General features: G+C 48.3%; 1 protein-coding gene across 4 annotated transcripts in view; it reads left to right on the top strand.

Moving 5' to 3' along the window:
- DNAH8 (dynein axonemal heavy chain 8) overlaps positions 1-13889 on the top strand; it is a 1091167-nt gene that overhangs the window by 172080 nt on the left and 905198 nt on the right. The window lies entirely within an intron of this gene.

The raw sequence follows: 13889 nt of genomic DNA, 5'->3' as shown, positions 1-13889 counted from the left end.
ATATATTTGAGGGGGTGGGGTTTTTTTGCATTGGGGGTGGGAAGTTTTGTGGTATATATCTTGTGGGTGGGAATTGTGTGGGGGGGAGGGAATGAGTGAGCTTGGGGTAATTGACGGAGGGAGAGGAGAGAGGGGTGAGTGTGAAAAGAGGGAGTTAGGCTGTGTCCATATAGCCTCAGCCCGCGCTCCCCCGCGCTAACGTTGAGGCTCGTCTGCCCGGAAAGCAGTGATCCCATGGACTGGCAGGCGATCAAGCGTGCACGTTCAGGAGGCGGGGCAGTGACGTCGCTAGGCCAATAGCCCGCGACGCGTCAACATCATGGCGCCGACGTCACGGCGCTTTGACGTTGACGCTGCTTTGCTGTGATTGGAGGTTTTCAGCCGACAGCGTGCTGAAAAACAGCATTGGCTGTCGGCTGAAAAACCCAACTCCTCAGCACGCCTGCGGACGCTCCCGTGAGCCCCCTCTCAAGACATCCTCATTGAGGATGCCGGGGCTCAGCTGCTTGTCCTTCCATGGACGCAGCCTAAGAGTGAGAAGCAGGGAAGAGAAATACATTCGAGAGTGAGACGGGAGGGAGAGAAATACATGGGGAGTGGGCTTGTGAGGTATGAAATGGGGGGCCCTGCTTAAAATGTTTGTTCCGGGCCCCACGATTTCTGTTGGCGGCCCTGGCCCAATGCTACATCCAACATGACAAAAATACACAGTATATTAGTATTTTATCTGGTAGTGTTAGGACTTGCGAACAGGTGTCTGCCTTGTCATGGCTCACAAGCTTACAATGCTTTGGCCAAAGGGTTAAACTAAATTACCCTTTTTCAAGAGAATATATAAGTATTTTACTGTCATGTTGGATGTAGCATTGGGCTTCTCTTTCGTCTGTTGTATACATATGCCAAGTACCGGGCGGGTGGAAGAGAAGGTGGATGCCTCGGTTAGGACTGTTCAAAAAACAGCCAAGAAACAGAGCAAGTTACAAGCACAGGTGTCCGAGCTGGCGGAGAGACAGGAGGATGCGGAATACCGCGAACGCCGCAACAATGTCAGGGTGCGGTGCCTATCTGAAGCTGTGACAGTCTGGGACTTTGAGGGGCAAACGCTGCAGATCTTCCAGGATCTCTCCCCTGTCACACTGGCGCAAAGGCACAAGCTGCAGCCAATAACGAAGCTCCTAAGGGACAGGGCCATCAGATATAGATGGACTTTCCCATTCAGTCTTCTGTAAATGCATTTTTATTGCATTGTATTCTGATATTAATATGTATCAGCTCCAGAGATCCACGGCATCAATCTGAGGCAGGAAAATGCATTTTTTCCCTAAGTCCTCTCTCGCTGCCTTCTCAGCAGATACTCCCCAGCTTCATGCCAACTTTTCCTGGTGTGAGGATTTTGGGTGAAACTCGCCATTCTAGAGCTGCGATTAGCCTCGATAAACTAATCGAGGCTACTAGAATTTCACGAGTTTCAGAACCTGCCGATAAGTGGCTTATCGCCATTTGCCCGGTAATGTGTTTTGGACGAGAGACAAAATTTGACGATTCATGCATTTATCGCCCACTTATCGAGGCTTACAGAATAGCTGTAGGTATTTTTGCCGAAAAGGCCTCGTTAAGTGGCTTATCGAGGTTTATAGAATAGGCCCCAGTGTCTCCAGACACTTTAAAACATGTCATGGACAGAATCCATCTTCTTTTCAGTATAAGGGTATTCAAACTGTTCCAATAGACAGGAGGGGAGGTGATAGAAGAAAGGCACTCTCCAAACAGGAGAGTTATTGGATTTTTCAATTTAATTCTATGATACCCATGGGATTCAATGAGGATATACTGTAGACATTATCTCTCTCTATTGAATCTCAAGCCCATTTGGTTCTATAGTCAGTTTCCCTTGATGTGGTGGTGCAGTCCCTCTTCCTACAACCTATATATTCTGGTTCTCGTCCTCTCATGCTCCCTCCTACAAGGGTTGTGTGTTGATATAAATTGTACTCATAAAAAAGATTAGGATGTTAGCGCTGTTTTAATTTATATGTCCCAAATTATATGTCCCAGTAAACATGTACTAATATATATTTTTTTCTTTATCCTTTTTCTTCTCTCCCATTTTTTATTCAGTGTGGAATATTATGCATTACAGTACTTAATATGTTGATAGGATTTAAAAAACATTAAATAAATATGTGTATGTTTTTTTTGGACAGGTAGAACTGTGTCCAATCCACTTTCCTCAAAATTGATTATGCATTATGTGATTGGTTATGCCATCAACCAACAAGGTGCTTTTGTAATCAAACCTGTACATCTGTTTTTGCCCAATCTCCTATCAGGAAGGGGTTTAAATAGCACACTTCTTTTACAATCAATCCCTGATGAAGTAGCACAGCTACGAAACGCGTTAGATAAGATTGTGTGCTATTGTCCTATTTGAGCTTGCTTTCTAGAACACCTCTTTATTAAAATTGTAAGAATTGATAACATCTTAAAGAATTCAAAAAAAGGCTTTCCTCCTCTTCTGCTGCACTGCAAGTATTTGCCTATTTGAGACCAGGAGTGAGTGTCCTTTTCAGCAGAGCTGGATTCTTCTTTTAGAACGGGACTGTTACTGCTATTACAACTGGTAGCGGGTGCTGTCCCTACCGGGCTTGATGTTCATGTATATCTGCCAAGAGAATTATGGGCGAATTCGGCCCAGGGCAGAAGGTCCGGCCAATTATCCTGGATGTCGGAAATAAAACAATGCAGATACTGCTCCAGAGTTTGATTCGTTCTCTTCGTCTGACCGTTTGTCTGTGGATGGTACCCTGATAAAAAGTGTAAGGAGATGCCCAACCTTTGAGAGAAAGAGCGCTAGAATCTGGAAATGAATTGTGCTCCCCCCTTCTGAAACAATGGTCTGAGGAACCCAATGTAGGCGAAAAATCTCCTGAGCAAAGATATCTGCGAGGTTGGAGGAGTTATGAAGTACCTTTAATGGGATAAAATGTGTCTGCTATCCGATGCGATCGACGATGACGAGAATAGTGTTCATCCCCTTGGAAGGGGGTAGATCTACTATGAAGTGCATTGACAAATGGTTCCAAGGACTGTCCGGAATAGGGAGTGGCTGTAGAAGTCCCAGGGGTCTGCTTCACGGCATTTTTTTTTTCCCCCAACCATTTTTATTAGGCGTTGCTAAAATTTACAGACATTGCAATACAAATATAACCTAATACAAGAAAGGTTTTTTTTTTTTGGAATGGATAGTTACCGTTGGGGGACGGGGGGGGGTTACACCAGGACCACGTTATGATCCAGAGATCAAGAGAGAGTAGAAAAAGAGTAGGAGAGAAGAGGGGAGGGGGGAGGAAGGGAGAAGGAAGAACTGGGGAGGGGGGTGAAGGAAGGGGAGGACCCCCCCTCCCGGCCGCCAGAACTCCTTCATCTACGTTCATGAGCTTTTCTTTGTTAATTTTACCGATTTAAAAATGAAATTTAGTCAAAGCTAATGAGACAGCCAGGGCTCCCAGGTTTTGTAGAAGCTTTCTGAACGTTTAAGAAGGCCGTCAGCCTTTCCATAAACATGACCTCGTTTAGTCTATTCTTTACATTTTGTTTTGTGGGGGGAGACACCTTCTTCTAAGAGGACGCAACTGAGCATCTTGCCGCTATATGAATTAAAGAGGTTTAATTTCCATACTGGGCGATCGATTTATTCTATTGGTCTGCCCAGTAGGAAGGTCAGTGGATCAATTATTAAAGCTTGTATAATGAACTAAAAATTTTGAATTTCTGGACATAGCCACCAAATATGGGCCATATCCCCTCTTTGTCCACAGCCTCTCAAGCATAGATCAAAAGCCAGGGGGTAGATTTGTTTTAATTTCGCCGGAGTAAGATACCAGTGATACATTATCTTATATATATTATCCTTAATTGTGGTACTGATGCAGCGACCGTTATTCGAACACATCATGGTGCCGATTTTGAGTTCTCTGCTGTTCCCCACACAGCATGAACGCGGCCAATCGCCCCAGGCACCCGCGCTTATCGCGGATGTTTTGTTTAAATTTCATGGATTCTGTTTCTTCGTTTGCAATAAAATGGATGAATTGTAATGTGTACAGTACTGTGCTACTGTGTCAATTTCATGTTTTTAAAAGCCAGAAAACTAAAATTCGTTTTTCTGCACTTGCCGCGCTCACGTCTTAGTGCGGGAAGGCTGGAATTTATCCTGCGGTTTCAAATAGGGATTCGATGTACATGACACGTGAAGTGTTCGAATAACGTTCGCTGCATCAGTACATATGGAAGTTCCTGGTGCAGAGTCCCGTATTTCTTCCCAGTCCTATCTGTCAATAACCATATTCAATTCCGCTGCCCATTTGAGCATATAATCATGTGCAGGGGGGTTCTCTGGGTTCTCCATCCCAGCGTAAATTTTTGTTATTAGACCTTTTTGATGCGTGCCTATCTGGCACAACTTCTCAAACTTTGTGAGAGGGGGAAATTTTAACGTTGGGGACATTTTTTGCAGGAAGTGCCGAATTTGGAGATATTTGAACGTATCCAGTTCTGGAGCGTCGAATTTGTTGCGTAATTCTTGGAAGCTCAGTAGCCTTCCATCGCTCAACAGCTCTGATCCCCTTTGATTTGAATTGATCAAAATGTTTTGGCTCGCATCCGGGGGGGAACTTAGGTTTGTTGTAAATTGGGGTGAGCTGTGAACCGGATGATGAAAGCTGGAATTTAATTTGAGCTTTTAGCCATACTTCCCAGGTGTGATTCATCGCACCTAGCTCAAATTTGTGCGCCGCCATATCCCCTCTATCCATACACCAAAGAAAAGCTGGCAGAGAAAGCGTTTTAGAGTACTGAGACTCAATTTCTTGCCAACGGTGCTTGTCTGGGTCCGAGTTCCACATAACTGCCTGTCTTAATTGGGCTGCTTCATAATATTTTGAGACATGTAGGACTCCTGGGACTCCCATGCCACCCCCTACCCTTGACGACATTAGATCTGATCTTGTTATGGGTACACATGGCACATGCTTGGACGAACTCTTTGATGTCTGCCTGCATACCTGGCCACCAAAAGGTTCGCTGTACGAGGTCGGTGATCCTACGAACACCTGGGTGTCCAGACGATTTAGAGGAGTGACACCACTCAAGGACCCTTTTTAAGTATAGAGGTTAGTATAGAGGTGCGGTGAAGAGGCGGCCCTCCGGGACTTTGAAGCCCTCTGGGAGGTGGGATTGATCCAGACGGATCTGGTCCATAACATCAGAGGAGTTGGCAGAGATAATGAATTTAGAAAGGAGCACTGTCTCCAGTAACTCTTCGGACTTATCCTCAGCGAGGAACTGTCGAGAGTGAGCATCTGCCTTGAGGTTCTTGCACCCTGGAACAAAAGGGATGATGTAATTGAAGTGGGAGAAGAAGAGCGACCAAGGAAATAAAGGACATTTTTATGGTCGGTTAATATTGTAATGGGATTTTCCATGCCCCCCCCGAGAGGTGTCTCCATTTCTTGAGAGCAAGCTTGATTGCCAATAGTTCCCGGTTCCCCACATCATAATTTCGCTCAGCTGAAGAGAATTTTTTTGAAAAAAATGCGCATAGATGTAGTCGAGCCAGGGTCAGAGGAGGAGAGGTACGGAACATAGCAGGTACTATTCGCTGTGTCTGGGTTTGGAGAGAGCAGAATCGTCTTAGTCCGTTTTGCCGAGCTCAGATTTGGAGAGAGAGGACTCATCGAGGGAAGCTGGGTCGGTACACAGGAAGATCAGGAGCAAGACAAGGCAACAAAAGACAGGGGTGCCCAATGCTACATCCAATTGACAAAACATATATGGTAATAAGTATAAAGTTTAAATACTTCAATAATAATAATAATAATTAATTGGTTATTTAGTTAAACCCTTTGGCCAAAGCGTCGTAAGCCTGCATACCAAACGTCAAGGTATAACCAAAAATGCAGGTCCTACACTACACTGTGAACCCTTCCTTTTACCTCTGTATGAGGGGAAAGAACCATAGTAGGTCCTGTCCTTGCAGCAAAGTGAAAAGACCTCCCAAGTTTAAGGGATCGGGGGACACGCGCCTTACAGCGGGTCCCCGTCACCCCGGCTCCCAGTACTGCCGCTCGTCCCAGGCCCCCTCCCCGTCAGCTCCTTACCCGCTCAGGTCGGAAGCCACGCCACTCCTCCGCGGCACATGCCTCCGCCCACACACTGCAGGGGCGCGCGCGTGGGAGTGTTACAGGGCGTGCGCACACCCGTCCTCTTCTACACTCCTCCGCATGCCTTGGCTCCACCTCCCAGCAGCTGGAGGCTATTTCCACTAGAGAACACTACACCAGGCATCCTAACCTATCCCTGGGACCGCTCAGTCAAGCCCTCGCTCCGCCTCTTGCTCCCATTGGTTCTCCGGCATTTATAGTTCCTGTCTGCCCTCTCCTTCCTCGCTCTGCATAGTTTTCCGAGCACGCCCTCACTGCTGTGGGTGCCTGTTATACCTTTACCCACCTCAGTATTGGGGACTGGCCAGGTCTGCGGGCAGTCAAGCGTTACATTATGCAGAGCCCACCAAATGCAGACCCCCCTGAGGTGGGCCAGGATGTGTCCATGGATCACTGGCAATTCCTGAGCGATCAAGTCACGGCCGTGGCACAGCAGCTTTCAAACCTTTCCCTTTGGGACCCTCCAGCTGCACCGTCCCCTCCTGCCCCAGTACCTATGGGCGTATCGTAGCCACGTATCCCACCACCCAACCGGTATGCTGGAGACCCCTTACTTGCCGGTGATTCTTGAACCAATGTGACGTCCAGTTCGAGATGTCCCCGTCTCGGTTTCCCACAGATCGCTCTAACGTGGCCTATATCTACGCCCTACTGACGGGCGATGCTCTCGCTTGGGCTTCGCCTCTCTGGGAACACAGATCTGAAATAACGCAGGATTACCCCAGATTTCGGCGAGAGTTCCAGCAGGTCTTTGATACGCCAGCGCGTAGGGAAACTGACGCTTCTTCCTTGTTTCATCTCTCCGAGGGTCGCAGGTCGGCTGCAAGATATACGGTGGAGTTCTGCACAATCGCTGCGGAGACTCGGTGGAATGATGAAGCCCTTTCCGCGGCATACTGGCAGGGATTGTCCGAATCCCTCAAAGACGATCTGGCAGCTCACGCTCGTCCCTCATCTTTAGAGGATCTCATTACCCTCAGCATCCTGATGGACCAGCGCATTCAAGAGAGACGCCAGGAGCGCCAGCGTCCCCGATTTATGCCGCCCACGCCTGCTTCTCCTAGGTCTCCTCCCTTGGCCTTTCCAGTGTTGGACACGACTGAACCGAACACTGCCGCCTGAAACCGGGAAACGAGAACGCCCAGTAAAGGTTGAGGGTTTTTTACTGGGTACCATCTCTCCTTGCCCCTCTCCTCCCAAAGAGCTCCCGAAGAGAATTATTTTGCCTATAACCCTCGAGGGTTCCAATGTCCGGGTAGCGGTGGCAGCATTCATCGACTCCGGGTCTGGTGGCAACTTCCTGGATCACGACTATGCCTGCAACAACCAAATTCCGTTTATCAAGAAGAAGTCACCCATCGGCCTTGAGGCCATTGACGGCCGACCTCACCAACCAGCGTTCATTATATGGGAATCTGTTCCCCTCACACCACTGCGGACGGTCACACTGAGGTCATCATCTTCGATGTCTTCCACTCACCTACAGTCCAGGTCATTTTGGGATTGCCGTGGCTCCAGCTTCACAACCCGTGTGTCGATTGGACGGACGAATTGCCGATCCAGTGGGGTCCTACCATGAAGGAGGCTGTCATACCCCCCCGTTACCGTGCTCGCTGGCCTCGACACTTCGTTACCACCTCTCTCCACCCTCCTGAAGTATTCCGTGATTTTTTGGATGTCTTCAACAAGACCCAGGCTGAGGTCTTACCGCCTCATCGTTCGTATGACTGCGCCATAGAATTAATTCCCTAAGTCTAAATCATATCCCCTCTCCGTGTCCGAGACCGAGGCTATGACGACTTACATCCAGGAGAATCTCAAGAGAGGTTTTATTCGGAACTCCACTTCCCTGGCCGGAGCTGGGTTCTTCTTCGTGAAAAAGAAGGATGGCTCCTTAAGACCCTGTATCGACTTTCGTGGGCTTAACAAGATCACAGTTAAACACCGGTACCCCCTTCCTCTAATTTCGGAACTCATTGACCGGCTCCAAGGAGCTTCTGTATTCTCCAAACTTGACCTGAGAGGAGCTTACAATCTAATCCGAATACGCGAGGGTGACGAGTGGAAGACTGCATTCAACACACGCACGGGCCTTTATGACTATCTAGTGATGCCGTTCAGCCTCTGCAATGCCCCAGCTGTCTTCCAAGAATTTATGAATGACATCTTCCGGGACATTTTGGGTATTTTCGTCATAGTATACCTAGACGACATCCTAATTTTCTCCAAAAACCTTGAGGATCACATTCATCACATCAGGGTGGTCCTCGCTCGGCTTCGCGCAAATAGCCTCTACGCGAAGATGAAGAAATGTCTCTTCCACCGATCATCCACAGCCTTCCTAGGCTATATAATTTCCGACAAAGGCTTCACCATGGATCCTGAGAAATTGAAGGCTGTTCTAGATTGGCCGTTACCGAACTCCCTAAAAGCCGTCCATCGTTTCCTTGGGTTCTCAAACTACTATCGGAAATTCATCCGTAATTTTTCCACTATTGCTCTACCCATTACCGCTCTTACCAAGAAGGGGGCTGACCCACCAGCATGGTCCCTTGATGCCATCAAAGCCTTCGAGTTTCTCAAAAGAGCCTTCGTCTCTGCACCCATCCTTCATCACCCGGACACATCTCTTCCCTTCACCCTTGAAGTTGATGCTTCTGATATCGGAGCCGGGGCAGTAGTCTTGCAAAGGTCCTCACCTCAAGAAAAACTCCATCCTTGTGGGTTCTTTTCAAGGACAGTCTCTTCGGCCGAGAGAAATTATGATGTCGGGAACCGAGAACTCTTGGCTATCAAGTTAGCCTTGCAAGAATGGAGACACCTCCTCGAGGGTACCAAAGAGTCAGTGGCAATTCTCACCAATCACAAAAACTTATTGTACATTGAGGGGGCTCGTCGTCTGGGATCCCGTCAAGCACGTTGGGCACTTTTTTTCCCCGATTCAATTACACGATTTCGTATATTCCGGGTACCAAGAATATCAAGGCCGACGCACTTTCTCGCCAGTTCTCTACTGAGGAAGGATCTAATGAATGTTCGGAGACCATTCTGCCTGCAAAATACATAATTTCTGCCAATACTTTCGATATCTTGGATGAGATCACCAAAGCCCAGGCTCATATCCTGTTACGCCGGAGTAGCCTGCAGACCAGACCTGTCCCTAGAACTGAGGTAGCAGGTATGAATACACACACCGACAGAGCGAGGGACGTGTCCGGGTTGTGGTATTAGATGGTGCCAGGCCAGATGGGGGGTATTGCGTGAATACTTGCCGGTACCGTTATTTCCAGAAGAATGGTCGTTGCCGTTGCCGAGATCAGGGGTAGGAGAAGTATGGAATGATCGAGATGAGTGCCGAGGTCGAAGGGAGCCAGAAGGTACGTAAACAGGAACAATCCGAAGTCGAGAGCCAAAGGGGGTAGTCTGCCAAGCCGCGTCAAAACTGAGAGAATCAAAGAATAAGCACTGTGAAACACCCATACAAAAACTATGACGAGCGAGGAAGCACAGAACAGAGAGGGTATATAAAGCTGGAACAGCCAACCAGGAGAGGGGGTGTTCCTGGAGGAGCTCAGGGAACTTCAGCGCATTGGATGCTGTTCTTAGAGCCCAGGTGACACTCAGCAAGAGCCAAATTGTAACCGTGCGGTGTTTGGGGGCGGTGCCTGAGCGGGGATAAGTTCAGGGGCTGTTGTGTGTGCATTGTAAGTCCGATGTGCGCATGAGAGGAAGCAACGTGACGTGCGCGCGGGGCAGCGATTCCGTGCCGACGGCTGCGGCGCAGAGCATGGAGGAAGTACCTCGTGGAGCGCCCACCATGCCGAGGGGTACGCGATGCAGCTGAAGGGGGCTTGCATGGTTGTAGTGGAAGGGTCTGAGCAGTATAAGGAGAGAGCCGTGAGCTCCTCCTGTGGCGCTGTGTGCTCACATTCCTAACATATCCCTAGGAGATTAAAGGTGCCAGAAGGACGTCTGTACGCTGCTCCACGTTTTTGCCACAAGATCCTGGAGTGGGGGCATTCTTCCAGATCTGCGGGCCATCCGGGCTTCAAAAGGAGAGTGGAAAGAATCAAACGGACCTTTTGGTGGCCTATTACGGGCAAAGACATTTTTGATTTCACGAGAGCTTGTCCGGTGTGCGCTCAGAGCAAGTCCGCCCGATACAAACCATCTGGGCTTCTCCTGCCCCTTCCTATCCCTGAACGGCCTTGGAAACATATATCCATGGACTTTATTGTGGAACTCACATCTTCTAAAGGGATGAATATGATCCTTGTAGTAGTGGACAGATTTTCCAAGCACACGCACTTTGTACCCCTCAAGGGTCTTCCCAATTCGGCTACCTTGGCCGACATATTTTCTAAAGAGATTTTCAGGCTACACGGGATTCCACTCACCATTGCCTCGGACAGGGGCACACAATTCATTTCTAAGTTTTGGCGAGCTTTCTCTCAGAGACTTGGCATATCTGTCCTCTTCTCCTCGGGTTATCACCCACAGACCAACGGCCAGATGGAGAGAATGAACCAGACCTTGGAGCAGTATCTTAGATGTTTCGTGTCGGAATTTCAAGACAACTGGGTAGATCTATTACCCTGGACGGAGTTCGCGATTAATTCGCTGAGGAATTAATCCACGCAAGAGTCGCCTTTCTTCATTAATTATGGGTTCCACCCTAGCAGTCTTCCTCTCTCTTCCTTTCCATCTGGTGTACCGGCAGCAGATATCCAAGTTTCTAATTTACAAGTCTCCTGTAAAAGGATCCAAAAAGCCTTGCAAGGGGCCGTCCAAAAACAAAAGGCCCAAGCAGATCGGCGACGTCAGGTGGCACCGGAGTATAAACCTGGAGACAGAGTCTGGCTTTCCTCTAAAAATGTCAAGCTTAAAACTCCTTCTCAGAAGCTGGCGCCCAGATTCTTGGGTCCCTTCAAGGTCCTCGAACGGATCAATCCGGTAGCGTATCGGCTTTCGCTACCTTCCACCATGAGGATACCCTCAGTGTTCCACGTTTCCCTCCTGAAACCCTTCTTCCAAAATGTACATTTTCCGGACCGTCCTCATAGACCCAACCCCGTCGTGATACAGGGGCAACAAGAATTTGAAGTCCAGTCCATTCTCGATTCACGACTTTCCAGGGGCAAACTTCAATTCCTCGTTCATTGGAATATGGTCCGGAGGAATGTTCTTGGGTACCTTGTCGTCACATTCACGCCCCAGCTCTACTTTAACAATTTCGTCTGAAATTTCCTCACAAACCTTGAGAGGATCGTCCGGAGTCCGATCCTCAAGGGGGGGTACTGTAAGTGATCGGGGGACACGCGCCTTACAGCTGGTCCCCGTCACCCCGGCTCCCAGTACTGCCGCTCGTCCCAGGCCCCCTCCCCGTCAGCTCCTTACCCGCTCCGGTCGGACGCCACGCCGCTCCTCTGCGGCACACACTGCCTCCGCCCACACGCTGAGGGGCGCGCGGGAGTGTTACAGGGCGCGTGCACACCCGTCCTCTTCTACACTCCTCCTGCAGCCTTGGCTCCACCTCCCAGCAGCTGGAGGCTATTCCCACTACAGAACACTACACCAGGCATCCTAACGTATCCCTGGGACCGCTCAGTCAAGCCCCCGCTCTGCCTCTTGCTCCCATTGGTTCTCCGGCATTTATAGTTCCTGTCTGCCCTCTCCTTCCTCGCTCTGCATAGTTTTCCTGTGGCTCTTGTTGTACGGAGGTCTATGCCTGGCTCTCTTTTGTATTGCAGCTCTCGCTCCAGTCTCTGCCCTCGTTTGATACCCTTGGATTTGATCTCGGCTCTCGTTAGACTTCGTGTACCTCGCTACTCCCTGGACTCGGCTTTGGACCTCAATACGCTACTCTCTCCTGCTCCTGACCTACTGCTTTCGGATCTTTACCCTCGGACCTCTGGCAGCCCGGACGCGGCAAGTATCAGGCTAACCCTTTCTCACAAGGCCCAGCAACGCATCATACCACACTCCGGGCACGCCCTCACTGCTGTGGGTGCGTGTAATACCCTTACCCACCTCAGTATTGGGGACTGGCCAGGTCTGCGGGCAGTCAAGCGTTACACTAAGTTAAAAAAGTGAAGATGAGTGAGCTCTGGGGGGAGGTGCCACCTACCTCCCTTACAACTGTTACCAGTCAGAAATTGATAAACACACATTCCCAGCTAGCTCAAACTCCTACACCCACCACATCATGAATATATATTTATGTCAAAAAGAGTTCTAATGAGCGTGGCAAATGTATACAACAAAAGACAGGGGTGCCCAATGCTACATCCAATTGACAAAACATATATGGTAATAAGTATAAAGTTTAAATACTTCAATAGTAATAATAATTAATTGGTTATTTAGTTAAACTCTTTGGCCAAAGACAAGACCATGGAGGCAGTGACGAGGTGATTGCAACGCAACTGCAACTATGCTCAGCCAAAGTTTCAGTGGCACAGCTGAGCATATGTAGGTGAGAGCGTCCAATGAGAAATCTGCAGCAGGGGGTGTGTGTCCTGCAGGGGCTGTGGTAGGCAGAGTGCAGGTGCAAGGAGAACCTGTAAGAGTAGGGAGGCAGGGCTTCAGGACTAGCGCATACCTCCGAGTGCGGCGCGCGCACCCGTGATCGACACTATTTAGGGGGTGCAAGCGTACGCTCGCTATAGTGCAGCGGCGGCCGCCCGGCGTAGGAGGAGGCGGGAGCGAGCATGTGGATCCCGCGGCGGTGAAGGTGAGTTGGGAGCACGCCGACGGCGGCGTGGCTCCCTGACCCTCACAAGGACTGGACATCAGGGTCCGCAAAGTAGTAACATGCAGAAAAAACTGTGATGATTTATAACAATATATTACTCCAAATTGGGAGAAAAGGTCAAAAGCCACCCTCATTATCATAACTTTCAACTGTTAATGTGCCTACACATGCAGCAGAACATGTGCTTGAACAGAATGCACATATGATAAGGGTGTTATGTTTCTTGCATTCAGTATAAAAAGTATATCTGCAGAAAGTTATAAACCAAATTCCTCAACCGCAACAGAACTCTGTTAAATTAGCTAATCTGCAGCTAATAACATAAAGATGTACACCTGTTAACATAATGCGATGAGTTAATGCTATTACAGTATATTACCGCTTTGGCAAAAATAATGATAACGAGTGTGTTATTTCCTTAACACATTAAATATTTGCTATGTTATTTTCTGTGTAATTACATGTTAAAGAGAGTGATAATGCTTTCTACATTACATCTATAGCTGCATGCTGCCAATTCTTAACAATTGTTCTAAGATTGTAAGCTATCCGGGCCAGGGATTTCCTTTCCTATTGTCTGACTTGGTTGCACTTATTGCATCATTATAATTCCATGTACTGTATGCTTTGTGAAGCATTGAGTGCACTATATAAATAAAGATATACATAAATACAAGTAGTTTAAAAGGCAATAGAACTTTATAGGTCTCCAGTAACACAATTAGCGCTTTCAAAGGGGCATGCAACAAAAAACCTTTCAGCACAATTGCAACTTCCTAGAGGACGACACACCCAATGCTACTTCACTGAAGTGCCAGAGCTACAAGGCGATGCAGACCAAGATAAACATTTCCTCTACCTACCAAAAGAAGCAGATAATAAAAATAACCATTTTTTTCTTTAAAATTGATCAA

This window comes from Ascaphus truei, chromosome 4 (assembly GCF_040206685.1).
Source record: "Ascaphus truei isolate aAscTru1 chromosome 4, aAscTru1.hap1, whole genome shotgun sequence".
Classification (NCBI taxonomy): domain Eukaryota; kingdom Metazoa; phylum Chordata; class Amphibia; order Anura; family Ascaphidae; genus Ascaphus; species Ascaphus truei.
Note: the sequence above shows the minus strand (reverse complement) of the source record. Positions and strands in the feature narration are given on the sequence as shown.